The sequence below is a fragment of the Delphinus delphis genome, chromosome 18 (assembly GCF_949987515.2).
Source record: "Delphinus delphis chromosome 18, mDelDel1.2, whole genome shotgun sequence".
NCBI lineage: Eukaryota > Metazoa > Chordata > Mammalia > Artiodactyla > Delphinidae > Delphinus > Delphinus delphis.
Genome location: NC_082700.1, coordinates 69,814,658 through 69,837,880, shown reverse-complemented (window position 1 = coordinate 69,837,880; position 23,223 = coordinate 69,814,658). Strand labels below are relative to the sequence as shown.

The window sequence follows — 23,223 nt, the reverse complement described above, 5'->3', positions numbered from 1 at the left end:
CTCAGTTCTCGAGACAGGGATAGTTGTTTTTAATTCTTCAAAGAATTGAGTTGCAACCTTTATGACATCAAAGGGCTGATCACCCATCCAACTACATTATTTTCTGTTTGCATCTTTAGATCTGGGAGAAGGTCTTCAACTAATATGGAAATAAAAAGATTTCTGTGTTCTAGATTTAGAGCTTTTTGTTTTGGAAGGTCTTTCCTTCTGGGTATACATAGTTTCACTTAGGTTAGGGGAGGAGGCCTCAAAAAACGTTCCTTTCAGGCTCTGAATATCAGCTTCCAGTCTGGCCAACTTCTCACAGTAGAGCTACTTAAAAAAAAAGTGTTTTTTGTTTTTTTTTTCAAATATCTTGTCAGGTTTCAGCTGAGACAAACAGTAAATATTCCTGGCAGTACTGGACAACCTGTTGGACTCAAGAGGTGTCCCCAAAGAATGGGCAAAAGATCCTACCCTCCCAAGATGCAGAGCCACATCCAAAGGTAGCCAAAGAAAGACTTAGTTCCCCTGAGCGCTGCCAACGATCAGTAGGACACTAGCTGCAAGTGGAGTGCAATCCACACTTCTGTCCGGCCGTATTTTGAGGGCCCTCAGCCTGACGGTTCCCAGGCCAAGTTCTCAAGACCCAAAATGAGACAAACAAGAAGGCAATAGCTGTCCCTGGGAGAGAAAGGATCCACAACCAGTGCATCTTGGAAAGGAAGGAACAGCGTGAGATTTTCCCTTCCTCTCTCAACTGGGCACTACAGACAGAGATGCAGGAGAGCTGACTCTGGTAAGAATTCTCTGGCATCTGCCAGTTTTCTTAGGCTCCAGAGCAAGTGGGATTTAAAGTAGAGTGTAGCTCTGGCATCTACCTGAATTTGGCAAGGTTTTTCACTAATTTTAACTTGAGTTTCCTATTGGCTGATTAAGAGAATAACTGGTAGTGGTTTACTGGTTTCCTGGAGAATCCCTTGGAGTCTCATGAACTCTGAGAGGGGCGCATTTGGGGGCCACCCTTCAAAGGTAGGTCTGTACTGTCACTAATTTGTTTATGGTCTTGTAGTTTCTTCAGAGTGGAAAGGCAATTCAGATAGAGGACGAACAGACTGTGAGGACTGCGATGGCGGATAGCGGGAGTAGTAGAAGTCACTACTTAGTGTCTTCTGTTTTAGGTGCCTCTTGTGTCCTTAATTTTTCATTAGCCATTTGCAGTGAATCTTTCAGTAAAGCTGTTTTGGAATCTTGAAGCCTTTTGGTCAGCTTTACCCTTTAGATAATCATTATGGCAACAGTGTGGAAAATATCTTTGCGTGGAGTGGGATTGAAGGTAAGAAAGGCCACAGAGGAGGTGGTAAGGTCAAAAATAAGGCAGTGACAGTGGCTGGAGAGGAAGTGGAGTCCCTCTATCTCAGTGGCCAGTTTGAATTTGGGAAGGGAAAAGAGGGAGGTGTCTAGGATGTTCTGACCACAGGTATTTGATTTGGACCGTTCTTTTTTTTTTTTTTTTTTTTTTTAATGCGTGGACCGTTCCTTTTGATGCCGCCGAGCCACTGACCATTTGCCAGTAGACCACTCCTGTCTCCTCAAAGCACAGAGCAAAAACCTGACTCTCTCCAGACTGTTTGTATTCGAGGGGCTTTGGCAACTTTTAATAGCAAGTAGAAAACTTTGACAAGTTTCTCCTTCTAGATCATAATTTAAATAGGCAGTTCTAGGAGAATTGCTCTGGGATAAATGGTTTGTTTTCTTGACTCCAAAGCTGAAAGTCCTTAGGGATAAAAAAAATGCCTTACGATAAAGATAAGTCCAAGGTTTTTTTGTTTTTTGTTTTAAATGATATACAGTTCTTTGTTGATAGTCGGTGATTTGTGTGCAATACTTTGTTCCATTTGAGGAGTCAAATAGTACAATTAAAAGCCAATTTTTCAGATTATTCAGGTCTGGCAAGAAAAGAGAAGGAAGTGTTAACTTTATTGAAATTACGTATGTAAGTTTGTGCACCTGCTTCTTGGGTAGCAATGAATGTAGTTGTAATTAAAATGCCTTTTTCCCCCTGTAACATTTTGTTGTCTGCACAATTACAGTGAATCACTGAAGTGTGTGGTAGCTAGCCTCTTCTGTAATGCTGCCTTTTACTTAGATAAAGTGTAGTTTGGGACGGATTGAAATCTCTATTCTTTGCACTTCCTGTGTGGAGCACGTGGCATACTACTGTCGTACTTTAAAAAAGAAGAAATGTGAAAATAAGAAGGCTCAAAGACTAAAATATTGTAGGGTTTCTGTTTTTTTCTTAAACAGCCACTTATTTCAGAGTCTGAAACTCATGTTTTTTGGTTGTGTTTCTGTTGTACCGCAGGTGTTATTGCTTGTAAGCAAAGAAAGGGCTCTGTTTGCTAGGAGACCTGAGTCACTCTCCGAATTAAACACTCAGCAGTTACCATCATTCTGCCGCAACATTTTCTTAATTATTTTTTCTTTTACATTTAAACTTTCTACTCATATGCCAATTAAGTGACATAAAATTCCTCATACATCAGATATATAATAATAGATATAAAATATTGGAAATATGTTTTAATAGAATGGATACTAAATGTTAGAAATATTTTAATGGTACAGTAACAAATTAAAAAATAAATAAATTTGAAAAATATAGAAATTTAGGGGATCATGATTGTTTATTATTTATTTTATCTTTCCTAATTATATTTCCTTTTAAAATCTTGGGAATCATCTTAAAGAACACAGTGCTCAGGTGGTTCTGGTCCATCTGTGGCACACGTGCCTTTTCATGGGAACGTGAACCCCTGATGTGCGCGCTGAAGTTGGGAGTGTGGCCTGATCTGCAGAGCTGTGGAGTCCTGCTTCTCTGTTTTCCCTCACTGAGGATTGCCCCGCTTTGTCCCGCTCTCCTTGTATTTGTACTGTCATACTCGAGATTTTGTCCTTTCACATCTTTCCTTTAGTTGTGTCTTTCGAAAGGTTTGTCATCAATTTAACTGTTCAGGCGAGGCTGGGATTAGTATTCAATTGGCTTTTCAACTTTTACATGTATTACATTAGGGGAAAAAGGCAAAAAATTCTAACAATACAGTTGTCAGACAGTAAATGAGACGCATCTGTCTGAACTAGAGACACCCAAAGCAGCATTTATTTGACTCTTTCTGTGCTTCAGATAACATGTTAAAAAAACTGTGATGTGGATCTATTGCTGTAATAGGTTATATAATTAAATAATTTGGGGATATTATTATAATTATTCTACCTTATAGTCCCACTAATGAATGCCTTTAAACTTACTAGATTTTGAAAGACTTATTACTCTTCTACTTGAACAGAAATATCCTGAATTATTCTGAATCCTGTATTAGTATTTATGCTCTAAGTAATAATAAAAAACTAGCTTTATAGGATGCTATCTATGTACTAGATACTTTATCTATATTACCTAATTTAGACCTCAAAAACCATATGTAGGAACTTTTCTTATATTTATCTGAAAAAGAATGACGCCCAGGCGTGAAGAAGTTAAGGAATTTGCCTGATGGCACCCAGCCAGTGGTTGGAACCCAAGCAGTCTTCCTCCAGAGACATCCTCTTAAATTCCTGTATGGCAGCTACCGCCCTAAAGACTGTGTTCAAAGCGTATATGTGAAAGTGGCTGGTGTTGTCTCAGTGTTTCTGTGAATCATTATATCCTGAAACTAAAGGGGAATGCAACATATTCAGTGTTTGCAACATGTTCAGATATTTAGAATTTGTAATGCTTTTTTATTGAGCATAATTTACATACATTAAAATGCACAGCTCTTAACTGTAGAGTTTGATGTCTTTTGACTATTGTGTGTATCCTTGTGCCAGACACCCCATTTAAGATACAGAATATTCTCATCACCCAGAAACCTCATTCTCAGTTCGATTCAGTTCCCACCCGTGCCTTCTGTGAGAGGCAGCCACCGTTCTGCTCTCTGACTTTACCTTAGCCTGTACTAGAGCCTCAGATCATCAGATCCTGGAGTCCTCATGCCCTTGAGTTTGCTCTTTTCACTCCACACGTTGTTGTTTTTGAGATCCACCTATACCATCGCACGTGAGATGTGTAGACTTCCATGCGGTAACTTCTGTTTTCTTTTGTAAACTAGAAACTCCTAATTGAACACACCCACTTTTAGTTAACATCCAAAAGTTGCCCGAAACTACAAACGGTTCGCAAGCCTACCTGGCCCAGTTACAGAGATGCTGGCTGAGGACGGAGGCTCCTGGGTCAGAGATAAAGGACTGTATCACTCAGGGCAGAACAGGCGCCCCGTTCTTGTTTCCCTTGTCCTAACATCTCCCAGGGGCAGTGCTGAGTAGCCGAGGTGGATGCCTGCACACAGTGGATTTGTGTCACAGCTGAGGACCTCTGAGTTTAGGAAATCCCCCTTCTTTTTTAAGGAATGTCTTTCAAAACTGCCCAGCCTTTGCCCAGCAGGGAGCCATGGTCTTTATTATCCTGGGGTGGGGGGAATCGCCCTCTAACCTGGAAGCACTATCTTTAGAGTGCAAGGCTGTCTGCAATGCAGATATCCTTGTGAAGATAGTCTGAGTCAAAAGCTCTTAGGAGACAGAGCAGAAATCCCATGCATAAGTTGTTCTTTAAATCTGTTTCTGCACAGCAACCTTTTCTTCCCTTTCTGGTTTCTTCAGGACTGTCATTCTTGTTGTTCCAAAGATGCACTTAACATAGAGAAAAATTTATTTGGAAATTATCTAGAAAATGATCCTGAGGTTTTGAGAAGACAGACAATATACAATCTATACAATAAACCTATTAGTATTTATTAAATAACTATTTGTGGTAAGTTCCATGTTAGTTACTGGGAGAGATTTAAAACATTCCATAAGGATTTGGTCTCTGGCCCCAAAGTACTTAAGTTCAGTGTACAGAGAACACCAGTAATGAGAGAGTCTTGAACGATGGACGGCCACGGGGTGTCTGTAGGAGACCCATCAAAGATGAGCCGGGAAGAAAGGGAAATCTTGTCGAGAAGTGTGACCTGAGCTGACTTTTGAAAGCGTGTTTCATTTGGCAGGAGAGATAAGTATATTCTTGAAAACGGGAGCAATGTGAGTGAAAGTCAAGGGCTGAAAGGTTCATGGTTGGGGATTTGGGGAATGTTAATGGAATCTTATGTTGGGGTATTAGAGGAATCATAATTTGGCGTCCAAAAGCCTGGCAGAGGAGTTAGACTGGATGTGGTAGAAATTAGTGAACTAGAGAATGTTTCTGGAGTGGGAAGACGGAACAACTTTGTTTGTAGCACCTAAGGTACTTGGGACAGCAGTTAATTTCCCAGTAAGATGATGTTTTCTAGTGAAACATCACTGGCCTGAAAATGTCACAGGCTCTTTGGCTACAGGGAAATTTCCAGCAATTTGAACCACAATTTCTTACACGGGAATCCTGATAAACTGCTCTGGTGCTAGCAGCAGATCTATGTTTGAGTAACCCTTGATGACCGCTGCTTAGTGGAGAGATGCATTAAGGAACAATTTGCTAAAAGCACAACTTTTGGAAATGGATTTTGATTTTCTGCTCCTTTCTGTTATAAAATTTGAATTGTGTTTTAGAGGGTCAGTATCTATTTCTCGGTTATCTTAACGCTTAAGAATGCCACACAATTTATAAAATAATACTTTAAGGAATATCACTTGTTAAAACAAGAGCACTAATTCAATCCTCAGTGGCCATTTAAACTTTACAAATACATAACTAGTAATGCTTTATAAGCAGCAGTTTCAGTTTTTTTGATTTAGAACTGGGATCCTTGTTAGAGATCCTAGTTTATAAGTTTATAAAATGCACATTTGTAGGGTCACAAGCATAATTCATACAAGTAAGGGAAGGGATTCATTTTAGGTGGTGATAACAGTTGTAGACACCCTGTGCTGGGAGCAAATTAGCAGCATAAACCTGAATTCTGTCATTTCAGTGGGTAGTGAGTGAGTGATTTAACAATTTTTTTTTTGGGTGCCAATTAGTGTAAAGGCAATAGCTGCACAATGCAAAAGGTCTGAATGCTACAGAGTTAAGTAAAGGGTCTGCATGTTGTTGCATTAACATAGTTTTGAATAAAAAATTAAAATGTGCATCTAAAGATGCCACAGTCCAAGTTGCGTCCTACGGATTGCCACAGCTATACATACACTTGCTTACTCAGTGTTCTGGTGCCCGCTAATATTTGTGAGAACCTTCAGGAAAGGAAATTAGGGTCATTCAACTCGCTCAGTGCATCATAATCTTACTCTCTTATTTTTATTACTCAAAGCAGGAGGAGTTACCTCTGTGAATCTTGGTAACAGTTTTTTGCCTAACTATGCTTTCGCTTTCTCTGTTACAATTTTAACATAAGACGGATCCTTGACCCTTTCTTTCTTGTATTCTTTTAAATTTATAATTGGTAGAAATACTTTTAAATATTATTGTATATATATATATATTTTTCGTGATGTCTGATCTTATTTATTTGTTACTCTTAGAATATCTCATTTTTGACTGGACTCAGAAGTAGAAGCTCTCAGAGAGGACAGCCTCCGTCTCTTGGCAATCTGTTCCTGGCGTTTTTCTTTGTCCTCCTTCATTCTCTTGGCCAAAAGTTTAGCATATTCTGCAGCCTCTTCTTTATTTTTCTTAGTACGCTGTTTCTTCAGAGCAATACGCCAACGTTTGCGTTGCAGAACACGTGGAATAACAAGACGTTGAATCTTGGGTGCTTTGGTCCTAGGTTTCTTACGTTCTTTGTTTAGGGGCTTTCTCACAACATACTGGCAGACACCATCTTCTTTAGAGAGACTGAAAACTTTGTGGATTCTGCTATCTCTTTTGGGCCCCAGGCGACGAGGCACAGTAATATTCGTGAGTCCAGGAATATACTTCTCCCCTTTTTTTACGATGACCAGATTGAGAATGCTCAGATTGGCCTCCACAATGCAACCCTGTACAGATTTGCGCTTTCTTTCTCCAGTCCTCCTTGGTCTGTAACAGGAATGCCCCTTACTCAGTAGCAGGCGGACTCATCCATGGGTCAAGACACCCTGCTTCATGGGGAAACGCTGTTTGTCACTTCCACCACTGATTTGGACCACATAACCCTTCCATTCTTCACCCAGAGCGTCGGCAGCAACTTCTGTGGCCACACGCTTCTCATAAAAGGTCCGAATGAAGGTTTCTTCTTCGTTCATGCCAACATACACCTCCCATTTCATTACACAGAAACTTCACTCATTTTCCAGTTACTTGAACTGAAAAACACCCTAGGGTCCTTGTGTGTAGGTTATCACCAGCACAATTTTCTATACCAAAAATAATGAAATCATAGTAAATTAGAATAAGGAAAGCTCCCACAAATACATTCTTACTTTAAAGGTCATGGCCCAGCCCTCCTGCAGCCTCACGGGCCGTAATGAGCACCAACAAATGGTACGGTTCAGTGTGTCTGTGATGGTGTCTACTTCTGAGACCACCACTTGTGCATTGCATCTCTTGGAACAGTGCTGCACCTACCTGACCACATCAACCAATGTTAAGTGTAACTAGCACCATCCTTGTTAGAGGTCAGCTCAAACATGAAGAAACAAAGGCCTTTAGTGTGGCAGGTTCATGAGTTAGAAATAACCCTAGGTACACATAATGATTCTACTGTTGTCTCTCTGGTCACAGCAGGGGCCTAGATACAGTCCAAGGAAGGAAGTCTCTTCCTCTGTGTTAAGCACTGAGCCCCACGGGGTCTATCAGGGAAACCTTTATGCTGTGTCAGTTCCTTTTATCAAGTGATGTAAAACTTGGGAACTAGTCTCAATATATGCCATTAGATTAAAAAAAAGAAGTAAAATTAGGTGCCGAGATCTGCAGCGTAGGATGGAATGGCTGAACAGTAAGGTATGTCTACTTCCTATATCAGGCTTATTAGTCAGGCACCTTGGCGTTGGACATTATGGATTGGTACAGTCTAACTAGCACTTTAAACTTCTCTCAAATAAGTAGGCCATTTAGGTAACTTAGAAGTTAGTTTTGTTACCTCCAAATATATGGTATCTTAGTCTTTCTAGGGGGAGTAGAGGGGATTTGGAAGGTTAGATAAAGGTGGAAGAGTTGCTGGGGATGGTCGGTCCTGGAGCTAAGGAAGCAATATTGATAGAGATGGACGGAATAAACTCATCCACCCTCCTTCCCCTTTTCTCTCCCATTTCGTTTTCCCTTTGCCACTGCCAGTTAGGTCAGGAGATTCTGATTGTTGGACCAAATGAGGGACGGATTTGGGCTGGAGTATTCCAAATAGAATGAAGAGTCCATAGCGGTCCTTAGATAGCATTTCATGGTAAATGGGGTACATTTTTTTTTTAACATCTTTATTGGAGTATAATTGCTTTACAATGGTAGGTTAGTTTCCGCTTTATTTAATTTATTTATTTATTAAAAATTTTTTTTTTTGCGGTATGCAGGCCTCTCACTGTTGCGGACTCTAGAGCGCCAGCTCAGTACTTTTGGTGCTCGGGCTTAGTTGCCCCGTGGCATGTGGGATCTTCCCGGACCAGGGCTTGAACCAGTGTCCCCTGCATTGGCAGGTGGATTCTTAACCACTGTGCCACCAAGGAAGTCCCTGGGTATACTTATTTAATGAATAATGCCTACTTTTACTGTAGTTTAGCCTATAAGTGCTTAAAAAAATTAATACCCTCATAAAACTTATAAGCACTTTAAGGAAATTAATACCATTTTGAAAATAAAACACTATTTATAGATATAGGGAATGAGCAATTTTTATGTATTTATCTCTGATTAAAATATTGCTCTGACTCTTCTTACCTATGTTTATCTATGTTCAAAGCATGGGCATTTCGTTAATATACTGACAATATGATACTATATTTACATATAATTTGTTTGCTTAGCTGTAATGTTAATGCCATGAAGCTCAGAATTCACTGTGTATACATTTTACTTTTATTGATATTTAAATTTACTCTGGTTCACCTCTTAAATATCTCATGCAAAACCTAACATTCCTTGATATGAATGTCATCTAAAGTTGTAAAAGAACAGCCCCTCCTGTTATATCTTACTGTGCTTTGTTAAAAAAAATAAATCACCCTATTCTCCAGTAAAGTCCTGTCACTGTAAATGTGCAGAGGCTTTCCTACAGCAGGTGGGCATTCTCAGGGCCAGTCATACGTGGAAAGGTTCAGTCAGACATGAACTTGAACCCTGAAAGTGGGAGTTAACTGTATAGGAAAAGAAACTTCATGCTCTCCGTAATACTTCTCTTGGGTTTGGATATTAGGTTGCTAGATGTCATTAGGCATTTTTGGCAGGTTGGATGCTGAGTAGGGAGGCATCCATGTACTGAACTCCAAGCTGAAAACAGGTAAACTGTATGCTAGATTATCCAGTTCCATGATATTCTGTGTTGATTTCCTTTGTGTGATATCCAAATATTTAATTACCTTACATTTAAGTATTGCAGCCCTGCCTTGGCTGTGCACTAGAGAATTAAGAGAAGGGCCGTTCACCTTTACTTGAACCAGAGTATTAAACTCAGAGCAGTGCCAATATTCCCTGTCTTGTAGCCGTCATCAGTGAGATACCCAAAGGGGAGATGCAGCTCAGGAGACATGACTAAGGCTCTAAAAGGCCTGGCTTGAAAACTTTGGAAGATCTCGGTTTTATTATCTTAAGGGATATAATAAATTTTTCCTTCAAAGCTAAATTTCTTGTTTTCTGATATCAAAAAATGTTTTATTTTTAATTACATTGCCAGGGAAGAGTGCAGTTATGAGCTGGTTTTTACTTCACCTTCATAACTTGTTTATTTGGACCCCCAAATTTTAAGAACAGGTGGAATTGTTAACAGCATGTTAGCATGCTGGCGTTCTTTTGCCTTAATCTATATGCACATTTAACATCCAGAAACATATAGTAAATTTTTGCCCATTGAATTCTCTGTGCATGTGTGTGTGTGTGCATATGCATATGTGTGTATATATCTCCACATTATGTAGGTGTACATGTGATATACAGATGAATCAAACATAGGCAATCTCTTTGCTATTTCCTTATTCTGTGGTGTGAAACATACTTCCAGATGCCTCGTGGGTTTGCTGAATGAGTGCGTTCAGAATAAGTTTGATTTACTTGAAAATAATATTTTTCTTAATGTCCTTAATTTAGATATCTCCAATCTAAACTGGGGAGTAGAGCTCTGAGTACAAATAACCACTTTAATAGAGGTTTTTGATGATATTATTATAGTGTTAAAAAATGAAACAATTAAAAATCTGGATTTTGGTTTGCCTGGGTATTTCCCTTTAATAGGAAGCATAGAAAAACCTCAGATTTTTATATCCTCCTCCATATTATAGAAGGACCTTCTGGTACAAGTCCAAGTCAGATGATTTTATCTTCTTTTGGCTTGTGCTGGCCAAGGTGTCCCCAGCCCTATTGATTGAGATGGCTAGTTCTGTGACCCCTGTCTAAAGACCACTCAGTGCCTCTGTGTTCTTACTGTCTTTCTTTGACAACTACTGTTAGATAGGTGTATATTTTGAAACTAATTTTAGTTGCTGTTATGTATTTTTTTTACTGACAAGGACAGCAGTGTGTGTGCGAACTTTGGAGTTAGATAAAGATTGGAAGTGTAGCTGTAATTTCTCTGTACCTCAGAGTTGTTTTTGTTTGTTGGCTTATTTTGTTTTTGGTAGTAGAGGGAGAATTCTTCCCTTGTGTGTTTGTAGTGACTAAAGGAGAATATATAAATAAAGCACCTAACAAAATACCTACCACATGGACATTGATTTATTTATCAGTTCCTTCCACCCCATTTCCTTTTCAGAAACAATTTTAGTTTCTTTCCTACATTTTCCAGTGGGTGACCTATGCTAAAATTATTATTTTTTGTTAATTAATATAATATTTTAAAGTTTTACCTATAGTTAATACTATAGGATACGTAAATGAATTCTTAAAAAGTGTCCAAGTAAAGGTTGAACGAAGACAGATTCAGAGGCCCAGTAGGATCTGTGTTCTCGCGGAGCCTCCTTTTGTACACTATGGGCCTAACCAGGTCTTTACTCACAAGCCTTCAGGGCCTCAAGGAGCCTGGAACATTTTGTGTTTTGCCCAGAGTGGGACTGGCTGCAAACAGACAGTTTTGGAGTTCATATATTTTTCTTGAGCTAAAGAACATTGTCAAATATCTGTGATAGAATATTTCAGTATCTGCCTTTCCTGTGTATCTTACAGAGTTGAGTCTTAGTCATCTGTATATACCAAAATGAGTATTTTAAAATATTTTATATGCTTTTCTAATATGTATAATTTATTTTTTTATTATCTTCCTTAATTGCTTATACCTAACAATAATTACCTCAAAAATTTTGAGGTAATTTTTGGGTTGTTCCCATCCTCTGAGGCTTTTTACCTTAGTTATAAATTAATGAAACATATGTTAAAGCAACCTTTCCTATCATTGTTCTGCTAAGAGTCACTGCCCAACTTTTTTTTTTTTTAACTTCTTTGGATTTAAGAATCTCATTTGTAGTTTTGAGCTCTTTCTTTTGCTCCTGAGCTTTCATTTCATTTCACTACCCATCCCCCCACCATTGTGTATTTAAGTCTTACTTTTGCTACTGGACATGCTGCTTATACCCTGAAAACTATAAATAGCTTATCCTGCCAATTTTGTATTATCTGTGAAAATTGTAGCCCCTTTCTTTGTTCCTACCTGAATACTTTAGGCTCTGTCGTTCATTTATTTTCTTTAGGAGTAAAAATAACCTAATATTTAAAGTCTAGCTTGAATTTGCCTCTTTCAGGGGCCTTGTAGGAAATGCTCTGGTTGTAAATGAGAATCCCGTCTTGGTTGGGAGAGAGGTTGGACCCCATGAGCACACTTCCCACTTCAGGACTCAGGTGACGGGGTCTGTTTCTAAGACCTGGAGCCACTGGGCTTGTGATGGCTACTTATTACTTGGGAGTGACAACAAAAAACAGACTTCTCTTTTTCTTAGGAATACCACTGGACAACACAAAATTTCAACGTGCTGGGAAAATATAGTTTAGAGAACCTAGCAAGTGAAAATGACCTGATTCAAAATGTCCATCAACTACTAATTATTTAACTGGTTTCCCATTGAATATTTAATATGATACCAGGAGCAGTGAAGTTTCACTAAAAGTTACTTTGTGCTTCCTTTAGTATTTACTTACTTTATTTATTTAGAATTATATAGTAATGGGAGTTCTTTCCAGAAGAGGCTGTGCAGGAGGAAAATACATCTTTAAGAGCACTGTAGACTGTAGGCAGTTGTAGCTACTCCTCAGAAGAGAGGCCTGGGCCACATACATACATGCTGGCATCATCAGTGTGTGGCCGGTAACTGAAAACTTAGGACAGAGGAGAGAGAGAGGGAAAGGAGAAGACAACCTGGAACAGGGTGCTTACAGACTCCACTGCTGCATAAAATAAGAAGCCAGCCAGGCATTCCTATTGACAGCAGAACCAGCTGACTTATTGCTTAGAATTTGCAAATCAATGTGAAAAATGGACTCTAGATACTACAGCTTCTGAATTAATAGTTTTTTTCTTTTCCGTAGGGTTTGAACTCAATAAAGAAAGAAGATTCATTAGGGCACACTGTTCCTTTGGTTACAATTTTTTTGTTTTATGTGTATAGTTTTTAATCTGCTGTTGATATTTTTAAGGAGCAAGATTGAAAAAAGAAGGCAGAGGACTTTTATTTTATTTTTTTTTTTGCGGTATGCGGGCCTCTCACTGCTGTGGCCTCTCCCGTTGTGGAGCACAGGCTCCGGACGCGCAGGCTCAGCGGCTATGGCTCACGGGCCCAGCTAATCCGCAGCATGTGGGATCTTCCCAGACCGGGGCACGAACCTGTGTCCCCTGCATTGGCAGGCGGACTCTCAACCACTGCGCCACCAGGGAAGCCCAGAGGGCTTTTATTGATACTTTATCTGCTGAGTTGAGGTTGGGTTTTCTTAAACTAAGAAGTGGTTATCTTGTATGGAAAGGAATTCAGGTGAATATTTTTCATTACTGGAATTTGGAGGACACAGTCTTAAAATAGAAACTACAGTTTATACTTCCAAATGTAGCTTCCCATATAAACAGTCTTATCTGAAGGTCGGGTCTTCAATTTTCTTCATTTAGAAGGTAGATTTTATTTGATAGATTTAACTTGATTTTTTAAAATTGATAAAACGTTGCTTAGTCTTCTACATCATTATCATTAAAGAATTATAATTCGTGTCAAAGAGCTGACTTTCCAGTCATTAGTATACTCCAAAGTCTTATCCCTTTAGCTAAAACATTTTATTATCTGTATTGCACTGTCTGCCGGCTCTGATTTGATCACAGCTGTGATTGGTACCCTGTGCTGGAATTAGGGATACGGAACACAGTTTCCTCCTGGCTCCTGCCGGAGCATCTGCCCCTAGATTGATCCTGGATCTAGCGGTGAAGATTAACCAAAACCACATGTGGATGTGGATTTCATTTGGGCGGTGTGACTGTGGTAGCAGAGGTATTATTTTTTATCAGAGTGAGTGACCTTTCCTAGCATTCTCTGCATTTCCAGTTCTGCTGGGTATGGTCAGCTGAAATGACTGGCCAGTAGTTATGATATATTTATTTAGTCCAAGTCTTCCTTTAACTACAGCTCTGGTACATTGTTCTGCCTGTCTAAACTCTCGTGTGTGGAAGTTTAGTTTTCTGTAATAGAATTCAGCAAATGTCTGTTAATTGACATTCTCTCATATCTCAAGTGTTCTTTATACTGTGGGATCAGCATGTTTCACTAGCTAGCTGGCTATTTTTATGCAATTGTTTCAAGTTATTGGGAATTTAAACTGCATAAACTACCAATAGGTCTGTGTTACTTTAGAAGATTTCACTTTAGCCCTTCATTTAAAAAACCTCTAGAAGATTTTGCATAACAAAATCCCTTTCAGTAAATGTTTAGGGAGGTGAAAGAGTCTGACACACCTACTTGTTGATATACCTAAAGTCTGACCTACATCTTTAAAAGTTTACTTTGATATTTATTCTCCTTCAATAAAATACATAAGGTATGGATTTTGCACTGATAAGAAAATACTTCTGCCTGCATTACCCCTCCTTCACAACTGGACATAATCTCTTAAATGAACTATCGTGCACTTAAACTTCAAACATACTTACCTTATTTTTGTATTACAGCCATTTGTGTCTATTAAATTGTAAATTCCAGTAAGATCTGAGACTCCAGTGAGATCAGTAACTCATTATCTAATGTTCAGTACCTAGAGGAGTGTCGTGCGGATAGTAGATCCTCAGAAGATACTTAATAATTGACTTGATTGAATTATTCATTTTTAATATCTCTTCAATGTGTAATCTAGAGAAGATAGGATACTGTAAGGAGGAGGTGTAAATAATTGTAACACCCTCTTTGTGTTTGGAAACTACACCCAGGAAACAATATTACTGAAGCAGTTTATTGCGAATTTGCACATCCAAAGAAACTTCAGGTCTAATCTCGTACTATGTTGTAGCATGGGTCATGCTGCAGTCAGACTTAGATTGTCAGGGTTGGAAGGGTCCTGATATGTCACCTGTCTCAACCTTCCATCCAGTGCTTGAGTTCCTTCTGTAGCAGGGGGGTCAACCTTGACCACCTATTTGAACGACTTGAGGAGCTTCAAAAACCCAGTGTTCAAGTTTCGCCTCAGTCCAGTTTTATAAGCATCTCCATGGATGGGACCTGGGCATCAGTCTTACTAAAAACCCCTTAGGTCAGGGGTCCCCAGGCCCCAGGGAACCGGGCCGCACAGCAGGAGGTGAGTGGTGGGCAAGCGGGACGAGAGATCCAAGCTCCATCTGCCACTCCCCATCGCTCGCATCACCGCCTGAGCTGTCTCCTCCCGTCCCCCCCACCCCGCCCCAGTCCATGGGAAAATTGTCTTCCCCAAAACTGGTCCCCGGTGCCAAAAAGGTTGAGGACCGCTGCCTTAGGTGATTCCAGCGTGCAGCAGTCAAGGTTCAGAGCCATTGTTCTATAAAATCTCTACCAAATGTTTTCCCAGTCTGATTGAACTCCTCTGGAGATGAGCACCTCACTACCAAACTTATTCTTATGTTTATTCCATTTATTCAAATAGTGACTTAATTATGAGTGTTTAAATTATATGCTAGTTAAATTACATAACATAAATCAAGCTTCCCAATTTAATACTCAACTATTGATAACACTGAAGAGGGAGTGACATTTGAATTATCTTCTTTGAAGTAGTACTGCAGCACTTTTGAATGACTTCCAAAAGGCTGATCATAAAAATCACTTCAATCATTTTCAAATTTTACTTTAGCAGTAATCAAGTTACTTGGTGTGACTCAGATGAACATTCTGCTCTGTCTTGGAGTATCATGATCATTTCAATTTCTTGTACCTGGGGAAACAGAGAAGAAATGGACAGATTATTTTTGTATTTACCTGCCTATAGCCGTTAGGTAGACCCTTTTGGAAATGTACTAGCTTCTTAGGAGAGTAATATGCCATCTAGGAAACTTCAAATATACTGAAAGGGGAATGGCAAGGGTTTGGTTTTGTAAAGCTCTTTGATTTTAGAGAAGAATTTTTAGAGAAAGCTGTATGTGACCACACATAGATACATACACACCTGCATTCTTGCTTAGGAACTTATCTATCCTGAGACCACTTACCTGTATATCAACTCATTTGAGTGCTTTTGCATTTCCTTTAATCCTTTAGAAGGATCTAGGTACTAAAAGTCAGTATACAGCATCATTATTAAATACTCAACTAGTTGTGAGCCAGACAAACCTGGATTTGAGTCTCATCCCCATCTCTCCTCACTGTTCGGCCTAGGGCAAAAATTATTATTGAATCTCAGTTTATTTGTAAAATAGAGATAATGACACATAGCTGGTAGGGACGTTGTGAGGATTAGTATTAATAATGCATATAAAATCTCATAATAGCCCCTGGGTTATAGGAAGTGCTCATTAACTTAAATTTTTTTATACCACTTATTGAGGAATGACTGATATGTAAAAGAACCGTACATATTTAATGTATACAACTGATCAGTTTGTATACAGTTGTATACAACTGTACATGTTTAATGTATACGTATTTAATGGTGTTATCACCACCATCAAGGCCCCAGACATATCCATTACTTCCCAAAGCTTCCTCTCATCCCTATTACTATTATCATTATTGTTATTGGTAGGAACACCTAACATAAATTTTAGAAAATTTTAAGTATATAATAGAGTATTGCTAGCTATAGGCGTATGCTGTATAGTAGGTCTCCAGAGCTTATTTATATTGCATAACTGGAACTTTGTGCACTTTGACATTTCCACCTCTCCTCAGTCCCTGGCCATTACCATTCTATTCTCTGCTTCTATGGGTTTGACTTTTTAAGATTCCACATATAAGTATGACCATACAGTATTTATCTTTCTTTGTCTGGCTTATTTCATTTAGCCTAATGTCTTCCAGGTCCATGCATGTTGTCACAAATGGCAGCATTTCCTGCTGTTTAAAGGCTGAATGATATTCCATTGTATATATTTTCTTTATCAATTCATCCATTGTTGGACATTTAGATTGTTTCCATATCTTGGCTATTGTGAATAATGCTGCAGTAAACATGGGAGTACAGATATTTCTTCGAAATATTGATTTTAATTCCTTTGGGTAAATACCCAGAAGTAGGATTGTTGGATCATACGGTAGTTCTATTTTTAATTCGTTGAGGAACCTCCATACTGTTTTCCATAATGGTCATATCAATTTACATCCCCACCAACTGTGTTACTGGGGTTGGGTTCCCTTTTCTGCATATTCTCACCAACATTCGTTATCTTTTGTTTTTTTATAATTGCCATCCTAACAGGTGTGAGGTGGTATTTCATTGTGATTTTCATTTGCATTTTGATGGTTAGTGAGGTTGAGCACCTTTTCATATACCTGTTGGCCTTTTGTATATCATCAGGATTACTGGGCAGATTACAATAGTTGTAAAATAAGATCTTTTAAGACAGTAGCAGGACAAAATTCTGAGGTTAGTTCTGTAAAGAACATCATCTTTTCTCTCCTTTATAAAAAAAAGAAAAAGCTACCCTCAGACATAGTCTTGGATTTTGCCTTCACCAAACTGACTTTCCTGTTGAGAGCCCTAATGCTCATAGCACATGGGTGAGGATGGGTCTCTTTAAGGCCATACATGTAGCCTAGGAGATGGTTGAGGTCCTTAAGTTTCCTCTGGGTTACCAGGAAAGCTAGTCTTTAAGATGGCACTCTTTGATCATCTGAGGCCCTCCTAGCATCAATTTATTGCTAGTCTTCTTGTCTGCTATGTGTAGAGTTGTCAAATAAAATAAAGGACACCTATTTAAATGTGAATTTCAGATAAATAAATAAGTAAATAAATATCTTAAGTATGCCTCAAATTGGGACAGATTTAAACTAAGAAAAAAAATCATTATTTATCTGAAATTCAAATGTAACTGGGCATCCTGTAGGTTTCTTATTTTTATTTTTTTCCCTAAATTGAGCAGTCCTACCTATATGCTATGTAAGAATATTTTGGATTAGATGATAGGCAGGTTTTATCCTGGAGTAAAATGGTAGTATTTCCAAATGAAGTGGAGGGAAATACTGCTTATATAAGTGAAAATCTAGATTATAGCATTAAGATGGCTTCATTTGTTGAAATATTATAATTGTTACAGGTTGAGACTAATAAGTAAAATTAGACAATGATGATGCAGATAGAAGAATGTCTGTTTCTCTAATCCCAAGAATTTAAATTAATTCTGAACCTAAGTTTCTTCCAACTTGATACTTACAGCATATTAAAGAACATGTGTGATACGGGCTTCCCTGGTGGTCCAGTGGTTAAGACTCCACAGTTCCATTGCAGGGGGCACGGGTTCAACCCCTGTTTGGGGAAGTCCCGCATGCTGCGAGGTGAGGCCAAAAAAAAAAAGAGCATGTGTGATAGTATAAGTGTATCCTATTTTAATAAAGTCTGAAGTTACAAAGGGTTAAAGTATGATTATTCATGCCTCTGAATAATTCCTTACTCAAGTGCATTTAAAGCATGTTATGTACAAACATTTTATTTACATATATTTTAATGTAGCATTTCCTGTTCACTCCAGAACATATTGAATTGTCCCTTCTGTAAACTTTTAAAGCACTTACTTTGATATTCATTCATTCATTCATTCTTTTTAACATTACTAAGCATCTTCTGAAATGTGCCAAGAATTGTGTTTGGTGCTGGGGATACAAAAATAAGACAGAATGGCTGCCCACGTGGCGCTCACAGTATAGCTCTGGAAGGAGAGGGGTAACATTGATATTATAATGCAGTGTGACAAATGTTATAACAATGAACAAATTGCTTCTAGATCCACGAAAAGTAGCTTGGTGGAGCTTCACCAAATAGTTTGCGTTGAAACTGGGTTTTCAAGGATGAATAAGTTTGCTGGAGAAGAGACTTAAGGCCATTTTAGGGAGAGAGAGAGAGAGAATGGAAAATCACTCCAGTACCCCAGCCTATGAAAGAAGCTGGCAGAACTGGCTGGCTGTAAGAAGATGCAGGGAGGGGGCGCTCTGGAAGCAGTAGACGCCGTGGAGCTGGCGATTAGGTTTAAGGACAGGCAAGGTGAGCCCATGAAGAGTGTTTTATATCCGGTTATAAGTTTTGATTTTATTGTCTGGTCAGCGGGGAATTACCCAAAGTTTTAAGTCAGTGAGACCGAACTGTTTGTGTCTCAGGAATATACCTGAAATATAGAAAGACAGGTGGCCGGTTGTCGTTGCAATAGTTGATGGGTGATAACGTGATCACATGGGAATAGAGTAGTTGTAGCAGGAGCTGAAAGATCTTGGGCGGGAAACATTACTAAGAATTACTAGGATTTGAACAGTTTTTCTGGCTGGTTTTGTTTTTTGTTTTTGTGTTTTTGGTATAGGGGCAGAAGTTTTGAGTATAAAAGATAGGGTTAAGTCGCGCGCGCACATCCGCGCGCGCGCGCGCGCGCGCGCGTGTGTGTGTGTGTGTGTGTGTGTGATCTCCGCAAGGCCTTAAGGTCATTAGAGGCAGGGCCCCTCTCCTAACACTTCTGTTTGGTACCCACAACACATCAAACAATGCTCAAAAAATTCTTGTTACATTTGAACAAGAAACACAAAATGTATAAGATGGGGCATATTTGTATATCTGTACTTTCTTATTATTTTGATAAATCTATTGGGTATTACAGGAATAACCCTGGATGCATAGTGGAAAATTCATTCTTCACCCGCTTTCGTTAAATAAAATAATCCAGTATCTGATAACATAACGATCTCATTAAAATTGCTCTTTGTATTTAATAATGCCTTTGTCTTGTAATTTTTACCATTTACTTTAAATGTAATTGTCTCTAACCCTTTTAAGTTTTGATGTGTCTGTAGAATTGCTCATTTTACAGTTAAAGAATTCTGCTACGGAAGTCTGCGACAGACCAAATCAGGAACTTTGAATTTATAGTTGTAGTTTTGTGCCTCAAAGCTTACGACATAAATCCTGAGACCAAGAAGCAGCAAGCAGTGATGCTAATAGAAAGGCTTCCGTGTTCCAAGGAGTGTATTACTTTATATACAGAACAATAATGTACTATTTAAATATTATTACATGTGAATTCTTTATTTTTCTGGGTAATTTTTTTTACTTTGCTGACATCTAATGCTATTTGATTGTAAGTGTAGGTTCACATGGATGCATTAAGGGAAACAGACCAGTTGAGGAGGTGTTGAGCAAGGTTCTCAGACACCCAGACTCTAAGGTGGCAAAGCTTAACCTCGAACAGGTAAAGAGCCACCTGGCCACAGAGTAGGGAGACAGTGTGACCTTGTGACATCCTGTGTGATAACGTCTGCGGCAAGGTACTGTGTCACCATGACTCAGCATACTCACACATTGGTTCCGCAGCACAGGGAGCACACAGAAGAGCAGAGCTGGCCTGTCAGATGGCGGTTAGTTTGAGACACTGCACCTGCATTCTCAACAGTGCATCTCTCACGTCCCTGCGTCTCTGACGACAGCATGAGAAAGCAGAATGCATCTGGGCAGTTTCTGTTCCAGCTTCTGCGGAGGGGAGGGCGTGCAGCAGGGTACATGCTGTGCTCCTTTCTCTGTGCTGCGGTGCCCTGGTGGCCACCCCCCGGGACCTCTCTGTGAAGGACAGTGACAGGAGAACACCGAGGTGTCCAGAGCCTCCATGTGGCTGAAAAGCCACGTTCCACTGACACCAGGGCTCCAGGGTCAGGCTGTGTGACAGATGGGCCAGTGGTTCCATGGCTTAGGTTGCAGAGACACATGTGGTTAGTTTGTCAGTGAGGAGACAGATGAGTTGACTAGTCTGTTGATTGAGAGCTCACAGTACATCCTTGATGAAATCTCTGTGGAACAAGTCCTGTGAAACGGTGCGATGACTGTTGTCACACAAATGGCTGGATTCTCTTAAAGAAAAGAATTCTCCTTATTGGCTCTTCCTCCTATTCATTTAGGTCTGGAGGATCCAATTATACTTTAGCTTTTTCTGTTATTGAGTTTAGAGATGAGACAGGTCAACTATGTAACTTCTTACATAGTTCTTTTGTGGGGACAAAAGCCCTGAAAGGTGGCATTTGTGGGCCTTTAATATCAGCATTAAAAAGCAAGTGAACAGCATTTTCTTTACATGTAAGGAAACAATGGCTAATGTAGAGTAATTCTGAAATGGAGTCATTGCATTATTGTCAGGACTGGTAAATCTTTTTAAACTATTATCATTTCTGTCATGCATTTTATGTCTTAAGTAGAACAGGATATTTTTGCTGGAACTATCAAGTAAACTCAGTATGTTAGCTTCCCAGGGACTCTGAAGCTTTGAATGCAGAGGAAGAGGAGTTCCGACGAGAGGAAAAAGATCTTCTGAATCACCTCTGATCAGAATTCAGAGGCCAAAAGGGGAAAAACTATGTTTATTACCTTATTTGTATGTGGTAAAATTTTCATGTATTTTATTTCTTTTAATTTTGAAAGCTATTCTATGAGGTGTACACACACACACACACACACACACGCGCGCGCACGTGCGCGCGTGTGCGGGTTTTTTTGCTAATGAGGAAACAGGCTCAGAGTGGAGGAGCTGGTTTAAAACACCTGCCATGTGTTAGATGGTGTGTTAAGAGCTGAACATGTGTTCTCTCATTTAACCCTCAAAATCAATTTCATTCTTTTAGGTATGTGAATTAGATTCGGCTAGATTATACTGTGGTATCAAACAGACCCCAAATATCAGTGGCCTAATAATGTAAAGGTTTATTTCTTTTTCTTTTTTTTTTTTTGCGGTACGCGGGCCTCTCACTGTTGTGGCCTCTCCCGTTGCGGAGCACAGGCTCCGGACGCGCAGGCTCAGCAGCCATGGCTCATGGGCCCAGCCGCTCCGCGGCATGTGGGATCTTCCCGGACTGGGGCACGAACCCGTGTCCTCCACATCGTCAGGCGGACTCTCAACCACTGCGCCACCAGGGAAGCCCCAGTGTAAAGGTTTGTTTTTTGCTCACACCAAATTGACTATGGTGCCAGGTGACTTTCCGGGGCGACTCCTCCTTGCAGCTACTTGGCAGTTGAGGCCAGGGGAAGCACCGTCACCCTGCAGTTGCACTGCCCAGGTCGAGGGGCTGCCTCGTGGCTGTGGCAGGGAAAAAGCAACAGAAAACACATGCATGGGGGTTTCACACATTACTTTCCCTCATCGCCCATTGGCCAGAGCTGGTCACATGGTCTCAGCACCCTGTAGGAGGATGGAAAGTGTAAGGAAGCAGGTGGGGAATGGTGACCATCACTGCATCTGCCATTGAAGACAGTGGCGGAAGACCGACGTTCAGAGAAATCAGAGCCTGTTCCCCAATTACATGCGTAGTAATTGGTAGACTTAGTTCTTGAAACTAGGTCTCTCTGGATCCAGGGAACCCTTCCATGCCCTCTACCCTCACCTCACCCCACACTCTGAATATTTTGGTGGTTGAAAGTTATGTGTGGGTCTGTGGTAGCCAACCTCCAAGATGGCCCTGATGAGCCTTGCCTCCTGCGTTCATGCCCTCGTGTGGTTTCCTCCCTCGGTGAATAGGGCTGACCTGTGTAATGAGTACACTACTGCAGAAATGACGCAGTATGGCCTGAGACTAGATCGTAAAAGACAGTGGCCTCCTGCTGGCTCTCTCTTGGATCACTTGCTCTGGGGAAAGCCAGCCACTACGAAGTGAGGGTAGCTAACGCAGCTCTGTGGAGCTCCCACGTGGCCAGGGACTGAGGCTTCCTGCCGACACCCAGAACCAACTGGCCAACCATGAGAGTGGCCCGTCTGAGAGTGGATGCATCAGCTAGTCAGCCTTCCGGTGACTGAGCCCAGGCCAGCACCTGGATGGCAACACCGTGAGAGACCCCAAGCTAGAACCACTCCCCTAAGATGCTCCCAGGTAATTCCTGACCCACAGAAACTGCGTGAGATGGTAAATGCTTACTGCTGTTTCAAGTTGATAAGTTTTGGGGTGATTTGTTACATAGCAATAGGTAACAATACAGACCCTTTTGGTTACTTCCTTTCATTGTGTTTTTCCCTCAACTCTGGATTCTTCCTGCTCATGACCATGAGTTTTAAAAGTAGCTGAATTACAAAGTGGTTCATTTCACAGTGATTGTCACACAATAGTATGTAAGGAAATTGTAGCTGAATAAGTCTTATTCAATCTAGTAGTTCTAAGCAAATTCGTTGTAAAGATCTGTACTAACAAATGATGTACTGTGCTAGTTGAGAAGAGAATTTTTGCAAAATCTGTTTTCCAGCAAATGTGTGTTTTTCTGCTTTAAGATATTATCTGTTTGAGATTATTTTATATTTTAAATCACTTTGTGAAGTTTGGAGAAAGAACAAGCCAGGATGCTTTTATGAACAGGGAGGAAGACATGTTATAGAAGTAACTGCTGGCTTCTTGGCAGGAGGAGTGTTTGCAGTGTTTTGGTCGGTGCTGTGTTGCCTGGGCAGGAGGAGGATAGGATTTATAAAAAACAGAGTCTTGCAGTGGAGGGCAGACAGCCACGTGTGAGGCTTATTATTACTGGCACCACTG

At 40.0% G+C, this 23,223-nt stretch overlaps 1 protein-coding gene and 1 pseudogene across 1 annotated transcript in view; one reads left to right on the top strand and one right to left on the bottom strand.

Moving 5' to 3' along the window:
* The window catches only part of FGF14 (fibroblast growth factor 14), a 615,927-nt gene that overhangs the window by 9,212 nt on the left and 583,492 nt on the right, over positions 1-23,223 (top strand). The gene's annotated exons all lie outside the window — the stretch shown is intronic.
* LOC132413493 (small ribosomal subunit protein eS6-like) lies at positions 6,452-7,212 on the bottom strand (annotated as a pseudogene).